Source organism: Chelonoidis abingdonii, chromosome 2 (genome assembly GCF_003597395.2).
Source record: "Chelonoidis abingdonii isolate Lonesome George chromosome 2, CheloAbing_2.0, whole genome shotgun sequence".
In the NCBI taxonomy this organism is placed as follows: Eukaryota; Metazoa; Chordata; order Testudines; family Testudinidae; genus Chelonoidis; species Chelonoidis abingdonii.
Window position 1 is genome coordinate 88,587,860 of NC_133770.1, and position 6,639 is coordinate 88,594,498.

The following is a 6,639-nucleotide window of genomic DNA, read 5'->3' on the forward strand; positions in this document are numbered from 1 at the left end:
GCGCGTTGGAGGGGGGGGAAGGAGGGGGAAATATGGGTTTATTTTTCTCCCTTTGGGTTTCACGACCCAAGGGGGGGCTTTGGCTTGGGTCCCCAGGAAAAAATTTTGGGAGGACAGGGGAGGAGTTTGCACCCCAGCACCTTGGTAATTTCGGCTTTGTAGGGCACGCGGGCTTCAGTCCCTAAGCTAGGAATTAACTTAGAAGGGGGGTACATGCCAGAGTCATCCCACCACTTTGGACGCTACCTAAAGTTCAAGTGGCAACAATACCACGACACGCCAGCAGAGGACCGAGCGGGGAGCAACCAAGCCACTGGACTGATAAGGAGCTGGCCCCCAAACCCAAAAGCAAAGCTAGATTAGGCGTGTCGTTGCCCCCAGAGAGGGAGGGAGTGACCTGCGGACGGACACTGGCAAAACTCCTACGAGCCCACCCTGGTAATTTTCTTGTCCCAGGAGGCGGTCCTCCCCCATCCAAGTACTAACCAAGGCCCCGACCAACTGCAGCTTCAAACGAGAGAAATTCAAGACGATCGGGCGTGTTCAGGGTGGTATGGCCCGATGACGCTGTCAGCTGTCCGCTTTGGCGCTGCCTTAAACAAGGCCGACCGTGACGAGCCACTGTCTCTTGCCCGATAGGGGGGGGGGGGCCAGGCCCCACCTTCCGCCCCGCCCCGACCCCAAGCAACACGGCACGCGCACCAGCTCGCACCCCTCCCTCGCCACACCGACGCATCCCGCCCCGGCCCACGACGCAGACCCCCACCCCTGGCGCCCCACCACACGCCTAGATTCTCCCCGCCCCTCACAAATACACCCTCTTCGCCCCGCCCGCCGCGCGCTCGCCCCTTGAGTCGGCGGCACCCTCCACAATCCGCCCGCACCCCCACCCCGGACACAAAACCCCGTCACCACCCCACCCCAGCCGCGGCGCAACCCCAACGCCAGGACCCCGCGCCCACACGCACACCCGCCGCGCTCGCCCTTTGCTCACAGCTCCGTGGGGCTGCCACCCCACGCCTCCGGGACGCCCCCCTCTCCGACTTCTGGCCGCCTTTTCCGTCGCTCCGGGAAACCCGGTCGCGCGGCGCGGAGGCCTCGCCGCGCCCTGCCCCTTCCCTGCTTCGCAAGCCCGGGAGGCCCCCAGGATGGGACACCGACACCGAACACCGCCTCCTGCCTCTCAGGGGATCAGCCAAGAGGAGACCACACCCGACTTCCGCCCGAGGTGGACCCGCTCCAGGCCCGCAGGGCGCTTCCCGGGGCCAAAAGGGCCGCCTTAGGCAGCAGCTGCCTCTCTCTCCTCCCCGCTTTAAAGGGGCAAGCTGCCAAGGAGGCATGCTGCCAAAAGGCAGCCAACCCCAAAGGCCCGGGCCTGCGCTTTGTGCAGGCTTTCCTTTCGCCCAGCCTCCCGCTCCCGCCCGGAGCCGAGCGGCTGGCAGGGAGGCTAGACGCGCAGACAGGCCTTGGGGCGGCCTGCCGCGTTCGGCCAGCTGGCTCCCACCCACGGCTTGCTGCCAACGGCAGGGGGCGGGCACCCAGCGCCGCGCTGGTTTGCAAAGGAAAAAACCCCGCCCCAAACGACGGGCCGGTGCCCAAAGCCCAAGCCCAAGCCCCTCGCCGCGGGGGTTCTTAATGGTTGAGCGGCTACGGCCTGGCTGGAGACGCCTCGTAAACCAAGATAGTTAAAGGGAGGGGTTTGAGTTGAGTCTCTTTTACCCTGTAAGGCTTAACGAGCTCAGTGACGAAAACTGGCCGACCCTGACCAAAGACCAATCGGGAACAAATACTTTTCAATCTGGGGAGGGGGAGGAGTCTTTTCTTTGTGGCTATGTTTTGTATCTTCGTTCTTCTTGGAGCTCAAGGTTAAGGGAGGGCCAGACCGTGCAACCAGATCTCTTTCCAATCTTCTCTGAACCAGTTTCTCTCCTCCTTAAAAACATATAGTACTAGATAGCAGGCGGGACAAATGTCTTACGCTTGTTTTCTTTATTCTGGCCAAATGTTGTGTTGTTTGCTGGAGGATTTACCATCTGTTTGCATAACTGTTAACTTAGGTTAGCGCGGGGGGCGGCGGCATGGCGGCTGGCGGAGAGGGATTGGAAAGATTTTTCCCTCTTAGTTCGTATGTAGAGCTTAGACCTGGAAAACCATTTTCACACTTTGATCATCTTGTTTTTTGTTTTATTTTACTCTTATTTTGTTTTTTTTATTCTGTTACGCCCCCCCCCCGCCCGTCCCCCCCCACCCCCCCCCACCCCCCCCCCCCCTCCCCCCCCCGCCCCCGCCCTCCCTTTTTTGTAGTTTCTTACCCTTCCCCCAGAGCTACTTTTTTTTTTTCATTTGTCTTTCTTTAATAATTTAAAAGCTTTCTTTTTTAAGAACCTGGTATTGATTTTTCCCCCTTGTTTAAGGCCCTAAGTGGACGGGTCTGAACTCACCCCGGGGACTGATGGTGGGAAAAAGGAGGTGGGGGGAAAGGTTCCTTCCTCTCATGTTTTAGGATTACAGGAAGGTCATGGATACAAGTCGTTATCTCTCAGGGTAATCCGGAGAGTACATGTGGTCCGGGCGCGTGGACGGGCACAGTGAGGAAGGGGAGGGGAAATGGTTTATTCCCTTGGGTTTTTACACGCCCAAAGGAGGTGGGTCTCTTGGGTCCCCCAGGGAGATTTTGGGGGACAGGGAGTGCACCAGACACTGGAATTTCGTTGGTGGCAAGCGCTTATTCAGATCCTAGCTAGGAATAAGCTTAGAAGGGTACATGCAGTCCCCCACTTTCTGGACGCTTAAAGTTCAAAGTGAACAAATACCTCGACAGAGACCTTAGCGGAAGCAAAGACCAGGACGAGGCAGGCAAAGCGTGTGCCCGAGGGACCTGCGGCCGGGCGACGGCAAAAGCCTACAGCAACCGGATTCCCAGGAGGTCTTCCCCATCCAAGTACTACCAGGCCTGACCCTGCTTTAGCCTTCCGCGAGATCAGGACGAGATCGGGCGTGCTTCAGGGTGATGCGTAGACCGTGTCAGCTGCCCGCTTGGCCTGCCTTTAAACAAGGCCAGCCGACGAGCGCCTGTCGTCTTGCCCGATAGCCAGGCCCCCACCCGTCCGGCCCCCGCCCCGACCAAGCAACACAGGGCACGCGCCACAGGCCTCGCAGCCCCTCCCTCGACACCGACGCTCCCGCCCCGCACCCACGGAGCCGCAGGACCCCCACCCCTGGCCGCACACACCCGCCCCCTAAGACTCCTCCCGCCCCTCACATACACCCTCTCCCCCCGCGCGCGCTCCCTGATGCGGCACCCTCACAATCCGCCGCAACCCCCCACGACACAAAAACCCCGTGCACCACCCCACCCCAGCCGCGCGGGCGCAACCCAAACGCCCAGGACCCCGCTGCCCCACGCACACCCGCGCCGCTCGCCCTTTTGCTCACAGCTCCTGGGGCTCGCCACACCTCACGCCTCCCTGGTACGCCCTCACCGCCACTTGGCCTGGCTTTTTTCCTCGCTCCGGGAAACCCGGGTCGCGCGGGCCCGGAGGCCTCCGCCCGCGCGCCCTGCACCGTCTCCCGTTCGCAGGCCCCGGGGGAGAAGGATGGGACCCGACACCGACACCGCCTCCTCCTCCTCAGGGGGATGCAGCCCAGAGGAGACAGCACCCGACTGTCCCCCGGGTGGGGACCGGCCAGGCAGCAGGCGGGCCTTCCCGCGGCAAAAGGGCCGCCTGTAGGGCAGCAGCTGCCTCTCTCTCCTCCCCGCTTTAAAGGGCCCACTGCCAAGGCATTGCTGCCAAAAGCAGCCACCCCCAAAGGCCGAGGCTGCGCTTTGCGGCTTTTCCTTTCGCCCAGCCTCCCGCTCCGCCGGCGGAGCCGAAGCGGCGGCAGGGAGGGCGAGCGCAGACAGGCCTTGGGCGCCTGCCCGCCGCTATCGGCCAGTGCCATCCACCCACGCCTGCTGCCACGGATCGGGAGGCACCAGCGCCGGCTGGTTGCAAAAGGGAAAAAACCCCCGCCACGGGCCGGCTGCCCAAGCCCAAGCCCAAAGCCCTCGGCCGCGGGGGTGAGGCGGCTACGGCCTGGGAGACGCTCGTAAAAGATAGTTAAGGTTTTGAATGTCTCTTTTACCATGTAAAGGCTTAAACAAGCTCAGTGCAACCTGGCCGACCCCTGACAGGACCAGTCGGGGACAGATACTTTTCAAATCTTGGTGGGAAGGGGAGTTTTTCTTGTGCTGTTTCTTTGTTCTTTCGTTCTCTCTTGGACTAAGAAGGCCAGACGTGCAACCAGATCTTTTCCAATTTCCTGAAACAGTCTTCCTCTTCAAAACAGTAAGTAACTTAGATAGAGGCGGATTAGTCTTACGCTTTGTTTTTCTTTATTTGCAAATTGTGTGTTTTTGGGGATATTTTATCTCTGTTTGCTGTACTTGTAACTTAGGCGCGGATTACGGAGGGCGCGGCGGCGCCGCGGGAGGGAATGGAGTCCCTCTAGTTATGATATAAGCTTAGGACCCTGGGAACATTTTTCCCACCTTGATTTTACAGAGCACTACTTTTTTTCATGTTCTTTCTTTAATTAAAAAGCTTTCTTTTTTAAGAACGTGATTGATTTTTTTCCCCTTGTTTAAGGCCCAAGGGACTGGGTCTGAATCCCGGGGGACTGGTGGGTGGGAAAAGGAAGGTGGGGGAAAGGTTCTTCCTCTCTGTTTTAGGATCCAACGGGTACTTGATCAGTGGATCCTTCTCAGGGTAACCCTTGGAGGGGCCGAAGGAGGGAAATGGTTTTATTTCCCTTTGGTTTACGACCAAGGGGTTTGGGGTCCTTGGGTCCCCAGGGGAAGATTTTGGGAGACAGGGAGTGCCCAGACACTGGAATTGTCTCGGCTGGGTGGCAGCGCTATCAGATCTAAGCGGGATAGGAAGTTAGTTAGAGGGCATGCAGGTCCCCTTTCTGGACGCGAAAGTTCAAAGTGGAACAATACCTCGACAGAGACCTTAAGCGGGAAGAAAGCCGGACGAGGCGCAAAAGGTGTGCCCTGAGGGAGACCTGCGGCCGGGCAGCGGCCAAAAGCCTACAGCACCCGGTAATCCAGGGAGGTCTCCCTCAATTACTAACCAGGCCCCGACCCTGCTTAGCTTCCGAGATCAGACGAGATCGGGCGTGTTCAGGGTGGTATGGCCATAGATGCTGTCAAGCTGCCGCTTTGCCTCTTTAAACAAGGCCGCCGAAGAGCCCTTTTCTTGCCCGATAGCCAGGCCCCACCTTTCCGGCCCCGCCCCGACAAAGCAACACAGGCACCGCCACCAGCCTCGCACTCTCCCTCGCCACACCGACGCTCCCGCCCCGCCCACGGCCGCCGGAACCCACCACTGCGGCCCGCACACACCACGGCCTAAGACTCCTCCCCGCCCCTCACAAATACACCCCTCTCCCCCGCCGCCCCCGCGCGCTCGCCCGTGATCGCGCACCCTCACAAATCCGCCGCAAACCCCACCCACGACACCAAAACCTGCACCACCCCACCCAGCCGCCGGCGCAACCCAACGCCCAGCCCCGCTGCCCCACCACACCGCCGCGCTCGCCCTTTGCTCAACAGCTCCTGGGGCTCGCCACACCTCACGCCTCCCTTGGGGACGCCCTCCCGCACTTGCCTGCCTTTTCCTCCCTCCGGGAAACCCGGGTCGCGCGGCCCGGAGCCTCGGCCCGCGCCCTGCCCCGTCTCCCGCTTCGCAAGGCCCCGGGGAGGCAGGATGGGACACCGACACCGACACGCCTCTCCTCCTCAGGGGGATCAGGCCCAGAGGAGACCCAGCACCCGTCTGGCCCCCGGAGTGGGGACCGCTCCAGGCCCGCAGACGGCCTTCCCGGGCAAAAGGGCCGCCTTTAGGGCAGCAGCTGCCTCTCTCTCCTCCCGTTTTAAAGGGCAGCTTGCCAAGGAGCATGCTGCCAAGGCAGCCACCCCCAAAGCCCGGCTGCGCTTTGCGGCTTCTTTCGCCACTCGGGCGCTCCCGCCGCAGAGCCGAAAGCGGGCTGGCAGGGAGGGCTGAGCGCAGACAGGCCTTGGGGCGCTGCCGCCGCTTCGGCCAGCTGGCCTCCCACCCACGCCTGCTGCCAACGGGGCACAGCCGCCGGCTTTTGGTTGCAAAAAAGAAAAAACCCGCGGCCACGGGCCCCGGTTGCCAAAGGGCCCAAGCCCAGCCCTCGGCCGCGGGGGTGTGAGGGCGGCTACGCGCCTGGGAGACGCTCGTAACAGATAGTTAGGGGCGTGTGTCTCTTTTAACCTGTAAAGGCTTAACAAGCTCAGTGACCTGGCCGACCCTGACCCAAGACCAATCGGGGACAAGTACTTTCAAATTTGGTGGAGGGAAGTGCTTTCTTTGTCTGTTTCTTTTGATTCTTCTTCTCTCTTGGGCTAAGAAGGGCCAGACGTGCAACCAGATCTTCTCCATCTTCCGAAACGTGGCTTCCTCTTCAAACAGTAAGTATAGATAGAAGGGCGGATTAGTCTTTACGCTTGTTTTCTTTATTTGCAATGTGTGTTTTGCCTGGGAGATATTTTACCTCTGTTTTGCTGTAACTTGTAAACTTAGGCGGGGAGGGGGGGGGGCGCGGCGGCCGCGGAGAGGGAATGGGTCCCTT

General features: G+C 60.6%; 1 pseudogene; it reads right to left on the reverse strand.

Annotated features, from left to right (window-relative positions):
* Positions 1-5,068: 5,068 nt before the first annotated feature.
* Positions 5,069-5,186, reverse strand: LOC116835708 (5S ribosomal RNA; annotated as a pseudogene).
* Positions 5,187-6,639: the final 1,453 nt, after the last annotated feature.